Source organism: Myodes glareolus, chromosome 19, assembly GCF_982192425.1.
Source record: "Myodes glareolus chromosome 19, mMyoGla1.1, whole genome shotgun sequence".
In the NCBI taxonomy this organism is placed as follows: Eukaryota; Metazoa; Chordata; class Mammalia; order Rodentia; family Cricetidae; genus Myodes; species Myodes glareolus.
In genome coordinates, this window is record NC_142044.1 from 44818764 (window position 1) to 44842572 (window position 23809).

The 23809-nt window shown below is 38.4% G+C and overlaps 1 long non-coding RNA gene across 4 annotated transcripts; it reads right to left on the minus strand.

The window, feature by feature from the left end:
- Positions 1-4507: 4507 nt before the first annotated feature.
- Positions 4508-19958, minus strand: LOC125407443 (uncharacterized). 4 transcript variants are annotated; one of them, XR_015735659.1, is made up of 4 exons: positions 19853-19946; positions 17563-17691; positions 16482-16596; positions 4508-8614 (listed from the first exon to the last, which is right to left on the minus strand). It is a non-coding gene; the product is annotated as an uncharacterized LOC125407443 (long non-coding RNA). The 4 variants fall into 4 exon arrangements; XR_015735660.1 differs by lacking the exon at positions 17563-17691 and having other exon boundaries at positions 19853-19958; XR_014997895.2 differs by lacking the exons at positions 16482-16596; positions 17563-17691; positions 19853-19946 and adding an exon at positions 9210-15936 and having other exon boundaries at positions 4508-8069; positions 8478-8614.
- Between the last annotated feature and the right edge of the window lie 3851 nt (positions 19959-23809).

Here is a 23809-nt window from a genome sequence, read left to right on the forward strand (position 1 = left end):
TCAGGGTGTGAGATAGGAGTATTGAGACTTAGTCACTGAGAAGGTTTGACAGATAGTTTTCTCCTCGGCTGACATAGCGTACTCCCAGGGTACCTATGGAGTAACCTGACACCTGACAGTTAACCCTGGGGGTTAACACCAGGACATTTCGCCCCTTAGCAGTCTGTATCTCTGGGTCACCTCCCACATTATGAAAGAGAAGCAACGGTACTGATCGACTCGCACAAGGGGCCAATTCAGGCCAAGATTTCCTACCTCTGGCTAAGTAGGCCCTGAGAAATAAGTACACACAGCAGGTGAGGGGTGTCACACACTGTATGTTGTACAGGTTCCTGGTCTGTCACCAGCTCATGGGAGATGACCTGGATGCTCTGGTAACATCTGCCTGCTAGCACTGTTTGCTTCCCTTCATCCTCAGTCCATGGCCCCTCAGCCACGTGAACACTTGTGCCCTGTAAGATCAGCGTGACTTCTGGGGACTGGGGTCTTGGAATCCATGTCAGCTGCAAAGATGTGTCCTGTCTACAACAGGAAGGTGGAACTGAGTCCCTGGCTGTCATTGGCCAGCAATGTTCCCAGTTTCACTATTCTCTGTTCACATGTCAACAGATAGTTAATCACTGTCCTTTGGACTCCACTGGAAGAGGACAATTGGAAGCTGTGCACATCTGTCCTGGACTGTCCTGTGTGCCCTTCTCTTTGCTGGCTTCAACTGCCTGGGTTCACTGAAGCGAAGACCAACAGCGACACCTAGAGCCATTCCTAGCTCTGTGCTTTCTTTCCCTAGGCATGGCGGGAATTACAAAGCCAGTCAGCTTGGGAAGAGTGATGTGACTCACTGGGATCACGTGACTCTGAGAGTGCTGCTGTCTGGGAATGCTTGGTTTGTGCAAAGGAAGGGCCGGGGTTGTTCAGGTTGGTGAAGCTCTCATACCCAGATGATTACTTTACTCCTCATGGTATGATAGGATGTTACCTAAGGAATTACAAGCCACAGAACCTTTGCTTGCAATGATGTGTGTAAAATATTGAGAATCACTCTCATATATATTTCCTGGATAAATGTTGCTTATTACCAATAGGACAACATAGAAGGTTCCTGAGCTAGATCATCATTCTGAACTAATGTTTTGGAATATTAGTTAAAGATGTGCTACATTCTTTTATTCTGTGGAATATTTTTTAAATAATGCAAAGATGTATTTCATTCTTTATGTTACATTTGTTAAACTCTGTCAAGTGTTACTTTTCCTGTCTAAAATACCTGATTCACCTAATAAAGAGGCTGAACAGCCAATAGCTAGGCAGGAGAGGCATAGATGGAGCTGCCAGGTAGAGAGAATAAATAGGAGGAAGAGAACAGAAGAGGGAGAAGCAGAAAAAGGAGGGGAATGTCAGGGGTCAGCCACATAGCCAATGAGGGAGTCAGAAGGAAAGAAAAGAACACACAAAAGAGAAAGGTAAATGCTCAGAAGCAAAAGGTAGACAAGATAGTTTAAGAAAAGTTGGTTAGAAATAAGTCAAACAAAGGTTGGGCTTTTATAAGTAAGTATAAATCTCCATGTATTTGTTTGGGTGCTGAGTGGTGGCAGGCACCCATAGAGTAAGAGGAGAGAGAGAGAGAGAGAGAGAGAGAGAGAGAGAGAGAGAGAGAGAGAGAGAGAGAAACAAAAAGAAAGAAAACACCAACTACATTTTGGCATTCCAAAAGATTCCAAATTTCCATGAAGGGTCTAAGAAAGGTCACAGGAAAAAAAGAGGCTATAGCTCCTTTAAGAGTTTCTGCTGGGAATTTCTCTAGTGCCAGTTTCTCCCTAGCCTCCTAATGGCTCCCTCAGTAAAGATATCTCTTTCCTAGCTCTCCCTCTCTGTCTTTTTTCCATCGCCACCATCCCTCTTCCTTGTTCCCTCCAACTCCCCTTCCTCCCTCCCTTCTCTAACCCACCATGCTCCCAATTTTCTCAGCGACCCTGTCTATTTTCCCCTTCCCAGGGAGATGCATGCATTTCTCTCTTAGGGTTCTCCTTGTTACCTAGCTTCTCTGGGGTCATAGCCTATAGACTGATTATCCATTGTTTTATGAGTAATATCCACTTACGAGTGAGTACACACCATGATTGTCTTTCCCAGGAATCCATGTGGACAATTGAAGCTTAGAGCTGAAGCAGTAGTGGAGAGGGTTCCTGAACTGGCCTTGCCTTGTAATCAGATTGATGACTACCTTAATTGTCATCATAGAACCTTGCATCCAGCAACTGATGGAAGCAGATGCAGTGAGCCACAGCAAATCAGGGTGTTGAGTTCTCAAAGTCCAGTGAAAGAGAGGGAGGAGGGATAATATGAGCAAAGGTTCAAGACCATGATGGGGACACCCACAGAAACAGCTGACCTGAGCTAGTGGGAGTTCACTGACTCTGGACTAACAGCAGCGAAACCTTCATAGGACCAAACTAGGCTCTCTGAATGTAGGTAACAGTTGTGCAGCTGGGGCAGTCTGTGGGGCCATTGGCAGTGAGACCAGGATTTATCCCTGTTGCTTGAACTGGCTCTTCGGAGCCCATTCTTTTTGGAGAGATACTTAGCTCAGCCTAGATATAGGGGGGGAAGGTCTTGGTCTTGCCTCAAAGTGATGTGCTAGACTCTGTTGAGTCCCCATGGGAAGACTTATCCTTTCTGAGGAGTGGATGGTGGAGTGGTGGGTGGAAGGTGGGGGAAGTGTGAGGAGGGCAAGGAGTAGAAACTGGGATTGGTATATAAAATGAGAAAAGAGTGTTTTTAAAAAAATAAATTTAATTAATTTATTTAATTAAAATTTAATTAAAAAAAGAGTTTCTGCTGGATAGTGAGCCCATTAGCAGCTGGTAACTTAAACAAAAAATTTAAGTAAAAATGCCAGTCACAGTGCAGGGCACTTGCATTCCAGAGTTGAGGGGTTGCATGCAGTTCATGGTCAGACATGCTGCCCCTGTGCCTCGAGCTTTAAGGCTTGACTCCCAAGACCCAAAAGGACGTGAAGTCAGCTGCCAAAGTCCATGGAGGTCCTGCCCATGCTGCTTAGCAGTGGTTTGCTCATGCAGACAAAAACACTTCTAAAAGCTTCTAAACAGGTTACAGTGGGTTTAACCATGTGCAGAGTCATAAGGAAAGAAAAAGGGTATAGATCATCACAGAAAGAAAGAAATAGTTTAAAATAATAAAGTAAATGCTTTAAAGAGAGAAGTAAAGTAATATATATATATAAAAAAAAGAAAGCCACGCAGCTAGGAGAAATACAAAGGGAATCTGGAGCCTGTGTGTTAAATCTTTTGATTGCTGACGAGCAAATGACAGCTGCTAAGACACAGTTTTGAAAGAGGGACTGCTGAAATAAACAGTCTAGACAGTTAAGAATTCCTTAACTTTATTTATTTATTTTAAAGGGTTCTGCCTGCACACTAGAAGAGGGCACCAGATCTCATTACAGATGGTTGTGAGCCACCATGTGGTTGCTGGGAATTGAACTCAAGACCTCTGAGAGAACAGCCAGTGCTGTTAACCTGTGAGCCATTGCTCCAGCCCAAGAATACCTTAACTTTAAAATAAAACACAAAAAAAAATGCATTGCTTTGGAGAAGAGGTTTTGCTTTTATTTCCACAGGAAATGAGAGGCTATAGATTCCTTTAGGTTTGAAATGGATTAGGTTTGCTTGGGGAAGAACCTCCTGAATATCGATAGGTGATATCTATCAACAAAGGTTACATTTAATGTAAAGCTAGCTAGTTAGTAAACTAGCTTTCACAGGACTTGACCATTATCTCAATTTTCTCAGGGTTCCCTAAGGATGCCTTCACCCACAGACAACAGGAAAAAGTCTGGATAACATGATGCCCACGTTCCCACAAAGTGGGGGTGGGCTGTTGTTTGTTATTGTTACATATCGATAGGTTATGTATGTTTGTTATCATTTGCGGGAAATATAGAAATATAGGGTAGAAAGACAGCTGTTAATTCTGAGATATTTTGCAATGGTATGGATTTTGGCATATGGATAAAAATTTAAAGTTATTTTTGTGCACTGTATGCAGGTTTCTACCCTTGTTTGGGATATTATGCTTATACAGCTCATTTAAAAAGGCAATGCATAACTAAAATATGAGGTTAGTAGTTGATCTATAATAACCAAATTTTCAGTCACATTAGATATGTTTTCTATGTGAAATATGAATATTTTAGACAGATGATTTTTAATCACTTCAAAGACCTACAAAATATGACGTTTAAGCTGTTTCATAACCTAAGGTTTTTCACGACAGAGAGATACATCTGCTCCTGTCAGCACCAATTTCTTTCATAAAAGGATGATGGGCATCAACGAAATACCATATAGATTTTTGCTTTAAACATAGCAAGTCTAGCCATTTGGGCAGAAAACTGCTTTTGCCTTGACTCCTGACAGTATGCTTTACAGACTAGACAAGCCGGACACAGACAACTGTTGAACTTTGCCAAGACAAGGAAGGACAGTCCTTTGAGGAAGCCCTATACTTCAATGTCATGGAATGTTATATAAAAGTCAGTGGGGCAAGTCTCCAAATCAGTTCATCTCATAAATGACAGCATGGTGAAGTGCATGATGGCCTTGTCTGCCATCTCTGGGAACACCACACCTGCCTTATGATTTCATCAACTACTTCTGTTGAATGTGGTCCAGTGGCACACAGCTCCTTAGTGTAACAAATCCCAAAGTCTTCTCCATGATCCTCCTCTACATTTATGACAATGGCTTTGTCCATTTGAGAAGAATGGCCATCACTCTTGCTGAATCTTGGGTCAAGCTGCTTCTGGGAGTCACAAGTATCTTGTGTCATTTCAGAGACTGTGACTTTACCTTTATTCCCTCCCATCCCCAGTCAGGTGCATATTGCACATCCAGATGCAGGTCCATGAGCAACAGGGTCCACAACAGTATGATAGAAGTGGTCACATTCCCTATGATGAATATGCCAGCTACCACAATATGCAAGTTCTCATCATTGAAGCTTCTTCAGCATTCCCCTTGACCTGGGCTTGGTAGAGAGGGTGGTCTTGGAGGGTGAAGAGGTAATCTAGTTAATCTTAATCAATAAACACCTGGGTATCAGATATTTGGATAAAAACCTGGAAGAGAACCAGAGAACCAGGAGTACCTGCCAATTGCTTCCTACCTATCCCTTTTCTCTATCCAAAAAAGGAGGTGAGATCCTGCCTCCACCCCATCTTATCATGTCCTGTCTCTGCCTTCAGAGTTCTGGAATTAAAGGTGTGATCCTGGAGTGCTGGAATTGAAAGTGTATGCCACCACTGCCCAGCTTGTATGGTTAATTAGTGGCTTGTTCCACACTCTGAACGCCAGGCAAGCTTTGTCAGAACACACACATATACACACACACAAAATCACACATTTCCTCCTTTTGTCTAAATAAAAAGTTTTAACTAATAATGTAAAATTATATACTGATGTGGGATGTCCTTCTGTGTATGTGTTGCTTTTATTGGTTAATAAATAAAGCTGTTTTGGCCAATGGCTTAGCAAAGTAAAGTCAGGTGGGAAATCTAAACAGAGAAAGAAAGTAAGCAGAGTTGGACAGATGCCATGTAGCTGCTGAAGGTAAAAGGCACCAGAACATTACTAGTAAGCCACAGCCTCATGACAATACATGACATAAAAATGGTTAATTTAAGATATAAGAACTAGATAGAAATATGTCTGAACCATTGGCAAAACTGTGCAGTAATTAATATAGTTTCTTTCTGGTTATTTGGGTCTAGGTGACCAGGAAACAAAAGTTCAGACTGACTACAAATAGCATCCAAATATTTGGCAATAACTTCTACATAAAGCCTGACAAAGCTTCAAAGAAAGGTTCTAGACAGACAAGAACAGAGTCAAGTGCAGTTTCTTGGCAACTGTCTTTTCTCCAGTAGACTCTGATTGCTATAGGCAAACAGAGGCACAACTCCTTTAAGAGAGGCTTCTTAACTCAGCCTTAGTGGCAAAAACCTTTCAGCTCTTTCAAGAGGCTTTGTCACAAACACTTAAATGGTGTTTGTGAGCAACTGGCAGAAGGCTTCTTGGTTGTGGCAAACATGGCTCTTGTCAGTATCTCTGCCATGAAGCTAGACTTTCAGAAAGCTAAGGAATGGAGTGGAGCCAGCCCCCAAATGTGCAGCTTTAATCGTAGTCATGCTGCTTAGCAGATTTAAGACTCATGTAGTCAGAAAAAGATAGATATATACAGTAAAGACAGATTCTGAAGGGAAAGCCCTCTAAATGATTTACAATGTGTTTAAAAGCATGCATAGGCTCAGGAGAGAAAAATACAGAAAGTCCTTAAAATAAGAAATAAAGTAGCAGGACATAGTGGCACATGCCTTTAATTCTAGCACTTGGCAGATCTCTGAGTTTAAGGCCAGCCTGGGCTACAGAATGACATCCAGGACAGTTAAAGATACACAGAGAAACCTTGTCTCAAAAAACCAAAATTTAAAAGATAAAAATAAAAGAAATAGAGTAAAAAAAAGCCATGTAGAGATGGAAAATACACAAAGACTCTGGATTATGTATATTATTGTGTTTGCTTTGAATTTTTTGACTATGAGTGAGGTAGGTACAGGGTGACATTTCATTGTATGGGCTGCTAAACTAAACCAACATATATATTTTAAAGGTATCTTGACATCAAAATTTAAGTCTAAGGACATGTTACTTTGGAAGAGAGGTTCTGCTTTTGTTTCCACAGAGGATATGAAAGGTGTGGATTCCTTATTGGCTAATATTGTTTGATCAAACAAGACCCCTTGAAGCAATGGCCCAGATGGTCCAACATCCATGACAGCTTTAGGACTGCTGCTGAGATGGATCAGCCACACAGGATACCCTATGAAAGACCTGATTAACAGCACCCCCAGGAAGTAGGAAGTAGTCTAAAAAACTATTCCCAAATTCCCAAATATTGTTTATAAATACTTGTTTTTATTTTAAAGGGGTTTGATTGTAAATGATTAATGGTTATAGTCAGAGTCTTTACAAAAGAAAAAAAAGGGGGATATGATATAGAGATGAATACTTTACATTGGTATGAACTTTGGTTTATTGATACAAATTTAAGGTCAATTTTCCCTACTATATTGTTTTTATTTTTAGTCAGTGTAGATTCCATTCACTTTCTATGGCATATTATTTCTATTAAAATTCATTAAACATCCTTGAAATTGAATATATATTCCACCATTTCTTTCACCAAGCAGTTTATAAGAAATAAATCATCTAAATGAGACAAACAACAGACCAGATAATTTTTTTTAAATTCTTCATATATTGTTGGTTTTATTAAGTGAATTTAATTTTTATTAATGTTACTATTTTTAATATTATTGCATAATCACATCATCTACCCCTTTCCTTCTTTGCCTACAAACCCTCCACTTACCCGGTCTTGCTGTCATTCATACTCGTGACCTCCTTTTTCAATACTGTTGTTACATACATATATGTATATACTTATACATATACATATATATATTATATATTACTAACTTTAACCTGCTCAGTTTCATTATATGTATATTTCTACTCTTATTTAAGGTATTATTTTTAAGGTATTATCTCATTTAAAAATGTAATGTATCATTAAAAGTTGTGGATTAATAGACAATCATCTCTAATAGTCAAACTTGTAGTCATGTTGTATAGATTGTTGTTTGTAGATGTACAGAAATATATTTCAGATGGATGGGTATTCAAACCTCTCAAAGACCTACAGAATATGGCATTTAAAATATTTTAAGAACTTAGGCTTTTCTCAACAGTAAGAGGAGAAGCACTAATTACTTCAGAGAGGCTGATAAGCATCAAAGAAACTTGTTATGGAATTTGCATTCAATGTAATGAGACTAGCCATTTGTACAAGAAACTGCTCTTGCCTTGACTGCTTGATAGCATGCAGTGTGAACTGGACAGGCAGGCTGCATAAAAATTGACTCCTGAATGTTCCAGAAGACTAGATGGTCCTCCAGAGTTCTTGCTTCACAGAAAGAACTGCCAGACATTCTGCAGGACACAGAAGAAAGCAACTGATGAATTTTGCCAGTACAAGGCAGGGCAGATCTTCAAATACCCTGCTTCACAGAAAAGTCTGTCAGATATGCTAAGATTATAGGTAGAAGATAGATGCACCAACATTACAGAAGAACTTTGGGTGACTGTCCAGGTAGTGAGATGTCTCTGTCAATTCTAGAGGGTTGGAGTTGCTTACAATACACTTTCTTTTTACTTATTTCCAGTGTCTGGGGTGATACTGTCTTTAAAGCACCCCGAAAAAAACTGGGATAATTTTCAAGTCTTGGGAGAGCTAGCTGTATCATTTGTTGTCCAGTCTCTGTGTAAAGGGAAAGTGCAAGGCTTATCACAAGTTCTGGTTGGAGTAGTCTGTGAGGCTGGACCATCTCAATTAATCACCTTGAAGTTGTCCTGAGCAGTTTGTGCTCCAAAGCTGATCTTTAGATGGTAGTGTTGTCATAGTTCTGGTGGGATTGTGGGGCCTCATCATCCTTTTAGAGACTTCAAAATTTGCTGTTTGGCATGGTCATGATTTCCTGCAGAAAATTTAAACATTTTAAATGTCATATGAAGCAGATCTCAAAGAGGTTAAAGGAACATAATTGGTTATACATCTCTAGCATACATATCTTAATTCCTAGTTACCTGAGAGACTCATACTGTAAACCATGTATGAGAAAACAGATGAAGCCTTTTTCTAGAATTAGTTAGTACTCTATAAGACCATTGATATCATGACAAAGGTTTTATATGTATGTATATGTATAGATATATAAAATTTTGAGATAATATTATGTCATGAGAAAAGTTTTAAAGAGTCAAAATAGTATCAAAGAATTATGAGATTAATGGCAATAGAATAGCCCTTAATTTTGGTTTTTCTTCTGTTCCCTATCAGGTGGCTCTTCTGATATAGTACAGAGGTTTTTGATTTTCATTTAACAAGCATGCTTGGGATTGGAGAAGGAAAGAGTCATGCTTCAACTCCAAAACCAGCTTTAATTTTTAATTAAAGTGGGACTACAAACAGAACATTTGTATTATATGTAGAGAACAGCAGAAACAAACACTTGAGAATATCTGTGAAAGTTTATTCTGTTGGAAATGTGATATACCAATAGGCCAATTTACTTTTTCTTGGGACATTTTCTCTGGATGATTCATCCCTTTTCTTCAGATGTCTCATTTGTACAGTGGTCTTCAAATTTCTTAGCTAGTTGTCTTCATTCTCCTGGAAAGACAAAAAGAAAACCCTCCCCAACCCTAACTTTGGGCAGGTTTCCTTTTGACAAGTGAAAAGCACTTGTTAGTTTTATAAGTTAGTTTAGATTGAATTGTCACACTGTCTGATTGACTATCACCTCTTCTAATCAAGAGTTCTCTCTTGTTCAAATCTAATCTTTATAATATTTGTTTTATGGATTCTCTTGAATTTTTGTTTTATCTTCTAAAGCTGTTCCATCTTTCAGAGCAGTATGGTTTTATACAATAGGCATTAGGTCCTTTAACAGCTCTGGGAAGGAGTTTCCCCCATGGTAAATGACTGAATCAAGTTTGACATGGGGCTATGCAACAGGCCCCCAAGGCATTTTCCAATAACAAAGGTTATCTTGTCTGTCACTTATTGATCTATATTCATTGTTCTAATGTCAGCCTTTGCTATACTTTATGCATACTCCAGAAGACAAGGGCTTTGTGTTTAGATTGGTAAAAGTATTGTTTCTAGGAATTCCCTGTCAACAATCCCTTTTTGGGTGACCTTGTTTGCCACAATTAAAACACCTGACATTTTGAATTTTCTTCGAGCCTTTGGACATCACCTGGCCTATCCAATTATCATCATGGTTATTACATTCAATATTGACTGAATTTAAGACCTATTCCTCTATGGGTGCTTATCTTGCCTTTAAAGGCCTTATTATCCTTTAGAAATGTGAATTAACATTTTTAAAAGCCAAAGATTCAATTATTATTTGTTTATCTTCTGAATTTGGTATCATTCTATTTACAACTGAATTCTATCTTAGTAAAAATCAGTGAAGGTTTCTTTTGAGCCTTGTATAAGTTTAGTAAATGATTCAGTTCCGTTTCTGACTTCTTAAATTCTGTCCCAAGCATTCAAAGCTGCTACAGTGCATAGAGTCAAGGTGTGGTCATCATGTGGAGACTGTCTTTGTACATCAACATAATCATCCTCTTCAAGAAGTTGATCTTGTGAGATTTCCATACCTCTAGTCCTACTTCATTGTTGAATAGTCTAACCTCATCTTTCTACCAGGTCTTCCACTGTAATTGAGGACCTGGCTCCAATACTACTGTAGCCAAGTCTTTCCCATCTTGTGGGACAGTTATGTTATTAGTTGACCATGAATTTAGCATCTGTCTCACAAAAGGTGAATGCATATCATATGAGATGGTATGCTTCCTTAAATCTTCTCAGATCTATCATTTCCTCAGGAATCCATTCAGTGTTTATATAGCCTTGAGAATACCTGTCATTTGGCAGTTCCCATAAGGTGACTGGAAAAGTAAGGTTGCTTGTTTGAAAATCTTGAGCTATTCCTCTTAAATTTTATAATGTAATCCTGAGGTTGGTTCTCCCTTAAATTCCTCTGTCTTTATCTGAATATCTTTTTTTTTATCTTTTAAGGCTTATAACTTACCAGTCAAAATGGCATTGTTTTCTCTAGAAACTGTTTTGTGATCTTTTGATCTTTTTCTTTTTGGGGTGCCCACCATCCAGTTCCCAAATAAATCACACAGGGAAGCTTATTTTTAGTTAGGAATGCCTAGCCTTAGCTTTGCTTGGTTCTTGCCAGCTTTTCTTAACTTATACCGAGTACTTCTTGCCTCTGGGATTTTCCATTTTCTTACTTCTGTATATCTTACTTTCACTTTTATTCCATGCCTTACTAGATGGCTGGGTGCCTGGCTTCTGATGTCCTCCTCCCCTTGTTCTATCATTGATCCTCATGTCCTTTTTTGACCTTCTATTTATACTCCCTGCCAGTCAGATGTGCCTATCCTTGCTCCTGCCTCGCTTTTGACCATTTAGCACTTTATTAGGACCATCAGGCAAAGCGAGGCAAAGAATCACAGCTTCACAGAATTAAGCAAATGCAGCATAAACAAAAGCAACACACCTTAAAATCATATTACCCAACATTTCCCCAGTTTTTTTCTTTCTAAACAAAAATGAAAGGTTTAGCTTTAGCATAGTACCTGTACAGTAAGAACAATTATCAAGTAAAGATTACATTCGCAATGTACTGAATTCCAATTCATTTGTATCTGGTAAATTTAGAGGAGATAATACATAACCTATCTTATCTTAGTAAATCCAAAAAATTATGCCCAACTTACTTTCTACTATATTTTAGGAAAACTGCAAATAAACTAATTAGTCTTCAACACCAACAAAGGCACCAGAAGGATATACTATTCAAAAAACAAACATGCAATTGCTTCCAAAAACTCTAGAAATGACATAGACATCTAACTGTCTGGATGGTCACCCAAAGATCCCTTCAAACATTGGGATATCCATCTTTGATCTATAGGCACATAGTATCTGTCAGACTTTTCAATGAAGCAGGAAATTTGAAAGACTCTCCTGCCTATATTGGCATTGTTTGTCAGTCACTTTCCTCTGTGTCCTTCAGAATGTCTGGCAATTTCTTCTGGGATCAGGAACCCTGAAGGACTATCCTTCCTTGTTTTAGCAAAGTCTAGTGGTCACTTTCCTGTGGTCCTGCATGTCCAGTTTGCACAGCACATAGCCAAGCAATAAAGGCAAAAGAAGTTTTGTTTTTTGTTTTTTGGGGTTTTTTTTTCCCAAATGACTGATCTTGCCACAATGAAAGCAAAGTCCTATGGCGTTTCTTCGATGCCCATCATCCTTTCTGAAGTAAATAGGTGCTGCCAGGAGCACATGTGTCTCATTGTCATGAAAAGCCCTTAATTAGCAAGACATTTTAAATGCCATATTCTGTAGGTATTTGAAAAGTTTGAAGACCATCTATCTCTCTAAAATATATCTCTATATGATCTGGAAAGCATACCTAACATATCTACAAATTTGATTGTTATAAATGACTAACTACCAACTAATTCTTGATTATTCTAAATAGTTTATAAGAATAGTTTTCAAAAACTAGAAATTTACCTTATATTTTTAAATGAACTGCATAGGTACCATACCTTAAATAAGATCATAAATATATTAATAATTATTTTTATCCTATATTCCCCGAAATTATAGCAAACATGCATGACCTACAAAATAATCAAAGGCCTCCCACAACCTAAATCTTGGGAATGTAGACATTGTTTTCTCTAGAATGATTTCTGCTGAATGGGGGCAAGGGCATCCCCAGGTGTATCTGAGAAAAAATTGAGATGAAGACCAAGTCCTGGGAAGATCACTTATAACCTCTGTTGATAGATTTTATCTGTAAAGTTTCCAGAAGTATCCTTTGATCACATCAGATCCATATCAACCTGGAATAATTCCACAGCCTCTTGCTTCCTATGGAAACAAAAACATAACCACTTCTCCAAAGCATTTTGATTTCCATTTGACAAATACATTTTTGACATTTTTAAAGTTAAGGCATTTTTAAAGTATCTAGTCTGTTTTATTTCAACAGTCCATCTTTCAATTCCAGGTCTCTTAGCAGCTGTCTTTTGCTTTACAGCAATCAAAAAAATTCAAAATCAAAACAATAGCACACTGGAATCAGACTCCTGTGTATTTGCCATCTTTATGTGACTTTTTTCTTTTACATTTACTTTTAAGACTTTATTTTATTTTTTTAAAGTCATTATTTCCTTCTATACCTGTCTATGCCCATTTTCTTTCTTAATACTACAAACATTGTCAAACACACTGGAACCTGTTTAGAGGTTTTTCTGACTGGACCTCTTTTACTGAATGTACTTTACCCTTTTTTGAGTGCACATGAAAACTTCAGACTGTTAAGCTATACCTGGATCCTCAGAGTGCTCTATGGGCTGGATGCTCTAATTCTTGGGCTGGGTTGGGAAGGTCAAACATAAAGTTTGCACCCAGGTTGAAGGTTTAAGACCAGAAACTGCATTCAACCTTCCTAGCACCCAGGTTGAAGGTTTAAGACCAGAAACTGCATTCAACCTTCCTAAAGCTCTAGAATGCTGATGCTTGTGCTGTGGCAGGTATTTTTACTTTGTTTCTGGTTCCTACTTACCATGCTGGCTGTTCAAGGACTGACAAATAGGCATAAACACTTAAAGGAGCCATAAGCTTTTCTCAGGCCCTACATGGAAATACGAGCCCACATTGAACCCCAAAAGCAACTTTTTCCAAGGCCTGTATCTTGATAGTTAGATCAAGCAACTTGGCACTCATATTAACCATTGTTTTTAGGGATAAAGCAAGAATTATCACACCAATAATTGTTTATAATTGACATTATGTAAGTTCCATCTAAGTGAATTATTCCCTCGTTTATGTTCCATTTTTAAACCATTCATTGTGTAATCATACAGAGACCTAACTCCTTCCATTGTAACAGTGTTTCCTATTTTTTTTTGAAACATAGGAGAAAAACTTTTTTTCCATTAAATTTAATTCCCCTCTTTAAGTATTCCCAATTGTCTTATCAAATCTGCTGCTGCTGATGGTGAAATGTGAAGTGTAGCAAGTCTGACTGGAGAACATAGGCTGTGAACAGACTGGATGAGTATACCTCAGCAGTCTGAGGAGGGATCCAGGGGAAGTCCACAACCTGCAGCGGGGGTGAAAGGCCAAAGAGCCAGCCATCTGCATGGGAGAAACGTGTGAAAGTGGTTGACGCCAGCAGTGTTTGAAACCCAAGTGCCTGTGTCATTTGCTGTGGAATGCTGCAACAGAAAATTCCAGACTCACTCAGAGGTCTTGGGGAAGAAAGGAAAAGGCAGCCAGTGGGGCCATAACTTGGATGGATACAACGGGTGCTAGTGGCTGCAAAGCAACAGGCAAATGGATATTTCATAAATTTATGCCCCAAAAGTTGAATGCTTTGTAAGAACGCAAACAAAACATCATACAATAGAGGACCATGAATAGAAGGTCACAAAAACCTTCCATTGTCTCCAGGAAGTCCAGATTCTTGGTTACTGTGTGACATGCCTGTGGTGTCCTGCCTGAACTTACCTGATACTACAACCCCCGATTCTCACCTTTTCCACCTCAAACAGGAAGGCATTAGTCAGATCTCAGAGTGCCTAGACAGGATCTCAGGTCATTCCATGCTCAGTCAACATGCTATACTGTGAACCCATAAGTGCCTTGTGCTCTGGGAAGTCTTTGGCAAGATGCCCTGGGATGTGCAAAAGCATTGGGAGAGCATTCAACACCCTAATGTCTGTAGACAGCTAGCATGAAATTAATGTATAGACAACTAAATATTCAAGCTGGCTGGGACTATGCTCAAGTATTTGGGACCCAAGTGTAGCTTAATTTGTTAAGAACAAGAGGCTTTTAAAGGCAAAACCCCACATCCTGCTATCTTGCTTGGCAGCTCCAGTGGAGGTTTTGTGCAAGCAAGCAATTTAACTGAAGCCAAGATAAGCAGTTAGCTGGAGAGAGAGATTTGCACAAGGAGGCAGTTCAATAGGAACAAAGATAAGCTAGTTGGGGGCCTCTCCTTGAGTTCAATATAATAGAGATGGGTAATTTTCCACAAGATTTTCCTCAAGGAGATCAAATTCTAGTCAAACCTAACAGCTTCATCAAGAATATGAGATGGAGGAATCTCTGCACTGCCTTTCCCTGTCATAATGTGTACATAGTATGTGTTTATGTGCGTATGTAAGGATGAGTGTAATGTATGTGTTTGTTCATAGTGTGTGTTTATATATGTGTAAGAGTGTTTGCATAATGTATATGCATATGTAGGTGTATATGTTGCTTGGAATGTGTGTATGTGTAAGCATACTTGCCATTGTGAGAATGTAGAAGACAGTAAACACTTGTGGAGTCAGTTCTTTCCACCTGAAATGAGTCCTGGAGATTGAGTCAGGTCTCCAGCCTTGCTTGGCAAATTCCTTTACACTCTGGCTATTTGACTGGCCTTGTGTGATGATTTTGTTCAAAGTCCACCTGGACTAGTCTCAGTTCCCAGCCTCTTTTACTAGGTCACAGGCCTATTTATTCTCATCCAAAAATGCCTCCCACTCTGCTCCAGTCTTTAGGTTCTTGCAGTCCAGGGTGAACAGAAGAAACATTCTACCTTAAAAATCTCACAGGCCTGTGTGGCTTCTATATAGACAGGAGACATAGGTCATCTCCCTTCTAGAAATACTGATCTTGGTCCACTTCTCCCCTCCTGTTCCCAGAAGATTGCCAAGCTCCATGAATTTCCTCCTTCAGCTGATTCTGTGAAGGCCTGTCCCAAGGCATTTGGCACACAGCTTCCTCTGAGAGGGTGGACATCATAGATGTGTCTCTGTGGACTGCCCTGAGCCTCCTGTATCAGCAAGGAAGTCAGCGTTCTCTCTCCAACATTCTTCTATTTTTTCAGCTGTTATGTAAGCAAAAACTCATTTATTCTAATTTATCAATAAAGACTTGGGAGGCAGATACTGGGGTGAAAGCCTGCTAGCTCAGAGAGGCATAGAAAGCAACTAGCTGGCATTCTATCTCATCCATGATCCCCCCCAAATTCTCTTCCCCACCACCTCAAAAAGCTCTCTCCAAACTCCTTGTCCCCACTTTCCACTTCCTGTGCATCTCTCTATCCACCCTCCTGTCTACCCCCATCTTCTATCATTTTATCTTCATAATCTTATGTTCACTTCAGGTCAACTGGTAACTTACTGTACCTCTTAATCTATGATTAACTTTACTTAATCTTTTTTTAAACTTTATTATAACTTTATTATAACTTTATTTATAATATTCAAACAGAAAGCACTTGGATTAAAGGTGAGTGCTAGGCTTAGCCACACCACAACTAGAAAAATATTTTTTCCAGTAAATGATGCAATCTTGGTTTCATAATGTGATCTAATGTAATCAAATATCTTGCAACATTCAGTATCTTGCCAAATCAAAGGACTTTATACTCAAAGTGACAGAGACAAATGACAGACATTCACATTGCATATGACTTTGTTCATGAGTGTACTGGGACTGAAGGGAAGTCCAAAGAGTGGAGATGTAAACAAGCCAAAAAGTTGTGCCTTCTTCTTTGCCTACATCTGGCTGTCATAGAATATTTAGCTTTGTAAAGATGTGTTGCATGTGCTTAACAATGTAGAGTTGTGATACATTTGTTTAACTGTGTAAAATTGCATTGCATTTTTATGTTGTTGAATGTCTGTTTAACTATGTAAAGATGTGCTTCATTTGTTTAGTTATGTAAAGATATGTTGCTCTTTTACCTTGACTGCATAAGGAACCTGTTTCTTCTGATGAAAAGCTGAATGACCAATGGTGAGGGAGGTGGTTTATGCAGAACTTCTGGGCAGAGGAGTAGGTAGTAGGAGGAATTTAGACCTGAGAAAGAAAGAAAAGGGGACACAGTGAGACGACAAGGGCCAGGGAGCCAGACATAGAGGAAGCAGGAAACTACAACACATAGAATGAGAGAAAGATAAAAAAAAAAAAAGCTCCAAGGCAAAATGTAGATGAATAGGAACAGATTATATTAAGTTTAAAGAGCTAGTGGGACAAACTTAAGCTAAGGCCAAACATCCATAAATAATAGTAAGTCTCTGTGTCTTTATTTGGGAGCTGGTTAGAAGTCCAAAGAAAATTCCAAGTAACTGGCACCCAATTTGGGGCCTTAATTTCCCCATAGGCTCAAGAAAAGTGAAAATAAGAGAGGAAAAAAAAACTGGATATGGCTTCTTTGAGAGGCACTGCTGTGCAGCAGTGCACTTGAACAACCGGCACACAGAGTATAAACAACAAGCAAAGCAAAGTCTCCTCCAGAGTGTGGCCACCAACTTTCTAGAGCAGAGCAGTTCAATGCAGCTCTTGCTTAAAGACTAGTGCCGATTAGACAGCGTTCGGACAGGTCGGCAGACTTAAGGCTCAGCTCTTCCTTTCCTGAGGAGAGGGTGGAGCTACCTGCCACAGCCTCAGGTATGCTGCAGCTTAGCAATTCAAGGTTGAGTCATGCTGTCAAAGAATACTATGGGAGCACAGTAAAATGGAACCAAACTAAAAAAAAAAAATCTTTAAACAGGTCACAGTGTGCACAGGTATTTAAAAAGAAAAGAAGAACAAGGCGGCAGGCTCAGGCTGTGCCAGGAGACAGCATCAGTGCTGTCCATGGACACACAGCAGTGGTCTCCAGAAGCTGTCAGACCACTAGAACCTCAACCTCAGGCCTGCCTGCACCTAGAGGAGCGATCTCTGGAATGCCAGCAATACCGGCACCTGGAGCAGTGACCACAGAAACTGTGGCCCTACCTGCATTGAGAGGAGTGACCATCTGAGCCTTGAGCCCATACACACCTGGAGAAACAATCACGAGAAGCTCAACCCTGCATACATCTGAAGGAGCACTGAATGGAGCCACAGCCTCCAGCTACATCAATTGGAGGAAAAGGGATCCCCTGAAGCACAGGCTCCACCTGTACCAATCTGAGAAAGAGATGGGTAAACAACAGGGTAAGAATACACACAAATAGCAATACAGCAACACCAGAAACGAGTGGTTCTACAGCAATAAGACCTGAACATCTCAATGCAGTTGAAGCAGTAGAAAATGACTTTAAAAATAACTTTATGGAGGGCTGGGCGGTGGTGGTGCATGCCTTTAATCCCAGCACTTGGGAGGCAGAGGCAGGTGGATCTCTGTGAGTTCAAGGCCAGCCTGGGCTACAAGAACTAGTTCCAGGACAGGCTCCAAAAGCTACAGAAAAACCAAATAATAATAATAATAATAATAATAATAATAATAATAATAATAATAACTTTATGAAGACATTTGAGGCCCTTAAAAAGGAAATGAAAATTTCCCTGAAAGAAATGGAAAAGAAGACAAACAAAATATCAGGAAAGATTAACAAATCCCTTAAAGAGACCAAGATAAAAGCAATCAAACAGGTGAAGGAAATGGTTCAAGACTTAAAAACTGAAATAGAGGCAATAAAGAAAACATAAACTGAGGGAGCTCTAGAAATGGAAAATCTGGGTAAATGAATGATCAAGAACTACAGATACAAATATAAACAACAGAATACAAGAGATGGAAGAGAAAAATCTCAGGCATTGATGATACAATCAAAGAAAATGTTAAATCCAACATTCTTAACACAAGTTATCCAGGAAATTTGGGACACCATGAAAAGACCATAAGAAAATAGGGATAAATGAAGGAGAAAAAGTCCAACTCAAAGGCACAGAAAACAGATTCAACAAAATCATAGAACAAAACTTTCCCAACATAAAGTAAGACATACCTATAAAGGTATAAGAAGCTTACAGAACACCAAATAGGCTGAACCAGAAAACAAAAGAAGTCCTCTCACTACATAACAACACTAAATTTCCATAATAAAGAAGGTCTATTAAGAGCTGCAAAGGAAAAAGGCCAAGTAACATATAAAGGCAGACCTATCAGAATATCAGAATTACACCTGACTTCTCAATGGAAACAACGAAAGTCAGAAGGTTCTGCTCAGGGGTTATGCAGACACTAAGAATCCAGGGATGCCAGATCACACTATTATATCCAGAAAAGATTTCAATTATGATAGATGAAAAAAAGAAGGTATTGCATGACAAAACTAGATTTAAACAGTACCTATCCACAAATCCAACACTACAGAAAGTACTAGACGAAAAATTCCAACCCAAGGAAATTAGCTGTATCCACAAAAACACAGGCAATAGATAATCCCACACTAGCAAATCCCTAAGAAGAGAAATACACACTCAGTACCACTACCACCTAAATAAATAAATAAATAACAGGAACTATCAATCACTGATCACTTTTATCCTTTAATATCAATGAATTCAATTCACTTAGAAAAGGATACAGGTTAACAGATTGGATGTGAAATCAGAATCCATCCTTCTGCTGCATACAAGAAACACAACTCAACTACAAAGACAGACATTACCTCAGAGTAAAGTGTTGGAAAAAATTTTTCCAATCAAATGAACCTAAGAAACAAGCTGTTGTAACTATCCTAATATCTAACAAAATAGGCTCCAAACTAAAATTAGCCAAAAGACACGAAGAAGGTCATTTCATATTCAGCAAAGGAAAAATACATCAAGATGAAATCTCAATTCTGAACACCAATGCCCCAAATACAAGGGCAACTTAGTAATGTAGAAGAAACATTACTAAAGCTTAAATCACCCATTAAATCCACTATAAGTGGGAGAGTTTAATACCCACTCCCACCACTGGACAAGTCTGCCAGATAGATACTTAACAGAGAAATAAAGGAACAAACAGATGTTATTACTCAAATGGGTCTAAATGACATCTAAAGAACATTCCACCCAAATACAAAAGAATATAACTTTTTCTTAGCACGCCATGGAATTTTCTCTAATATTGATCACATAGTCAGTAACAAAGTAAACCTGAACAGATATGAAAAAAAATTGAAATAACCTACTGTATCTTATCAGATCACCATGGCTTGAAATTATAATTCAACAACACTAATTGCAGAAAGCCCGTAAACTCATTGCTCAATTGAATTACCTCTGGGTCAAGGAAGAAATAAATTTAAAAAACTAAAGACTACCTAAAATTAAACAAAATGATGGTACAACATACCCAAACTCAGGGGACACAATGAATGCGGTGATGACAGGAAATGTCATAGCATTAAATGCCTACATGAAGAAGCTAGAGAAATTCTACAGTAGTGAACTAACAGAACAACTGAAAGTTCTAGAAAACAAAAAGAAGAAAACTCATCCAGTAGGAGCAGATGTTAGGAACTAATCAAATAGAGGGCTGAAATCAATAAAATAAAAACAAAGAAAATAGTACAACAAAATCAATGAGACAAAGTTGGTTCTTTGAGAAAATCAATAAGATAGACAAACCTTTATCCAAATTAACCAAAAAATGGAGAGAGAATATCCATATTAACAAAATCAGAAATGAAAAGAGGAATATAACAACAGACACTGAGGAAATCCAGAGAATTATTAGGTCATACTTAAAATCCTGTACTCTACAAAATTGAAAAAAATTAAAGGAAATGGATTTTTTTCTGGAAAAGGAAAAATAAGACATACCAAAATTAAATCAAGACCAGATAAACAAATTGAATAGACCTTTAAGCCCTATGGAACTAGAAAGAGTCATCAAAAGTCTCTCAATCAAAAAAAAAAAAAATCAGGGCCAGATGGTTTCAATGCAGAATTCTACCAGAACTTCAAAGAAGAGTTAATATCAATACTTCTCAAATTGTTCCACACAATAGAAAGAAAAGTAATAGTTCCAAACTTTTTATGAGGCTACAGTTACCCTGATGCACAGACCACCTAAAGACACAACTAAGATATAGAATTACAGATCGATCTTCCTGATGAACATGGGTGCAGAAATACTCAATAAAATACTGACAAACTGAATTCAAGAACACATCAGAAAAATCATCCACTATGACCAAGTAAGCTTTATCCCAGACATGCAAGGATGGCTGAACATATGAAAATTTATGAATGCAATCCACCTTATAAACAAACTGAAAGAAAAACCCACATGATGTCTCAACAGACGCTGAAAAAAGCCTTTGACGAAAGTCAATGTGCCTTCATAATAAAGAGTTTGGAAAGAGCAGCGATACAAGGAACATATCTAAACATAGTAAAGGCAATATACAGCAAGTTAACAGCCAACATCAAGCTAAATGGAGAGCAACTCAAAGTGATCCCACTGAAATCAGAAACAAAACAAGGCTGTCAACTCTCTTCATAACTATTCAATATAGTACTCAAAGTTCTAGCTAGAATGATAAGACAACAAGAGGAGATTACAGGGATAAAAACTGGAAAATAAGAAGTCAAACTTTTGCTATTTGCTGATGATATGATAGTATACATAAGTGACCCCAAAAGTTCTAACAGGAAACTACTATAACTGATACCTTAGGTCATGTTGCAGAATGTAACATTAACTACAAAAATCAATTGTCCTCTTAGATACAGATGAAAAATGGGCTGAGTGAGAAATCAGAGAAATATAACCCTTTATACAAAACAAGAGTGAAAGACCTGTATGACAAGAATTTTAAGTCTTTGAAGAAAGAAATAGAAGAAGACATCAGAAATGGAAAGATCTCCCAAGCTCACGAATAGGTAAGATTAACATAGTAAAAATAGAGATGTAAAGTTTCTAAGGTTGAGAAACATAAAAGCTTAAATTGTTTAAAATATATTTTGAGTCCTTAAAAGATAATTTGGGGTTGGTAATACAAGTTAAGATAGAAAGTAAATGAGGTCACAACTTCAGACTCACCAAGATAGGCTAGATAATGGAGCATTTTCTCTGAATTAATCAAATGCAAATGAACCTGATATTGTAAATATAATTCTTATTTGGTAATTGTTTTTATTGTAAGTAGTCATGCTGTGTTAAAGCTAAAACCTTTCATTTTATTTAGACAGAAAAGGCGAAATTTTGCAGAATATTTGTTTAACTATGCAAAGGCGTGCTGCATTTGCTTAACTATGTAAATATATGTTGTATTTGTGTATATTGCAAAGTATTTGTTTAACAATGAAAATATGTGTTGTATTTGTTTAATTATGTAAAGATATGTTGCTGTTTTACCTTGCCTCCCTAAGGCACCTGACTCGTAGAATAAAAAGCTGAATGACCAATAGCAAGGCAGGAGGTACAGACAGAACTTGCAGTTAGGGAGATTAATTAGTAGGAGGAATTTAGGCCCAATAAAAAAGAAAGGAGACAAGAGGGAGACCTCATGGGCCAACCAGTCACAGAGAGGAAGCAGGGAAGTAGAAAATACAGACAAAAGAATGCTAAAAAGAACCAAGGAAAAAATGTAGTTGAATAGAAACAGGTGAAATTAAGATAAAAAGACTATTAGGACAAGCTTGACCTACGACCAAGCATTTGTAATTAATAATAAATCTCCATGTCTCTATTTGGGTGCTGTGTGAATGCCCACAGAAAATTCCAACTGCATCTGACTCCTTTACAAGCTCCCTCCCAGCCAGGTTGGTAATGGTGGTAAACAGAGAGGAAGATACCTCAGTCACCCACTGCTCCAGTGATTACCTGGCTAGGCAATAGATGATATAATCGCTGCTCTTACCATTCAGGCCCATAAGGTGAAAAGACCATACCTGAACACATGCTGTCTGAGTGTAAAAAGGATACCTATCTATGCTGTACTCTGTTACCCACATTTCTCGTCTCATCTGGGTCCTGTTTCACCCATTTCTCCAAAATGTTGTCACACACACTAGCCATGTTCCTTGTCACCTTGAAATTCAATGACTTTCCCTTTCATTGCCTGATCACGTATCATCACCATGGCTCACGTAGCCCCATACTCACCCCTGACCAACTCTGTCCACACAATCTTTTGATTTTAGTGCTGGGCATGAATCCTGGGTGGTCCAAGATAGATGCTGGCATTTGGTTTGCACCAGTAACTCCTGCATGAATTTCTGTTCATAGACCATGACCTACACCTTCAGGCCATCTGTAAGTGGGACACCTCTCTGCAATTGTTTAGGCACTGAAGGTGAAGGTCAGACTACCTCCAATTAGAAGTCCATCAGATTGCAAGAACCAGGTTCAGCACACAAGTCTTTTTGTCTTGGGAGTTTGGTACATATTTTACCCAAGTGTTGAGGGGGAAGACTGATTGTTTGTTCTTGGCTTCCCAGAACTGAAATAATCACACAGAAAATATATTATTTGCACTACTGTTTGGCCAATAGCTTAAGCATATTGCTAACTAGCTCTTATATCCTGAACTAACACATCTCCATTATTCTGTGCATCACCAGAGGTCATGATCTACCAGCAAAATTTCTGCAGCTCCGGCAGAAGTGTCTGTCTCCTGTGGGTAGCTACACAGCTTTTCTCTGACTCTGACTACTCTCTATATTTCTATAGCCTATCCCCCTTTAAATGTAAACAAACATTTATAAACAATATTTGGGAATTTTGACATAGTTCTTTCCAAACTACTTCCTGCTTTTTGTTGGTGGAAGTAATTTGGGGAGGTTTTCACAGCGACCTTTCAGAGGGTCTTGGTCCATCAAACCACATTAATATGGAAGGAGCCCACAGGTTCTCATCCTTTGTGGAAACAAAAGAAGAACCTCTTTTCCACAGCAACAAAACCTTAGACCCAAATTTTGAAGTCAAGATACCTTTAAAACATGTATGTTGGTTTAGCTTAGCAGCCCATATAATGAAATGTTTCTCTGTACTTAGCTGCTTCATAGTCAAATAATTAAAAAAAAAACCAAAATAGTATACATAATCCAGACTCTCAGTGTATAGTCCATCTTTATGTGGCTTATTTTTCTTTCTCCCTTTAATCTATGACTGTCTTTACTCTGCTTCTTTAAAGACTTTGTTTTAATTTTTAAAACCATTACTTCTTTTTATGACTGTCTGTATTCTTTATCTTCTTTCTCTCGAGCTCTCAAGCCTACATACATTTATCCAGCACTGTGAACCATTCAGATATCTTTTTTTAATCTGAATCTGTCTTTATTGCATACCTGTGATTCTTTT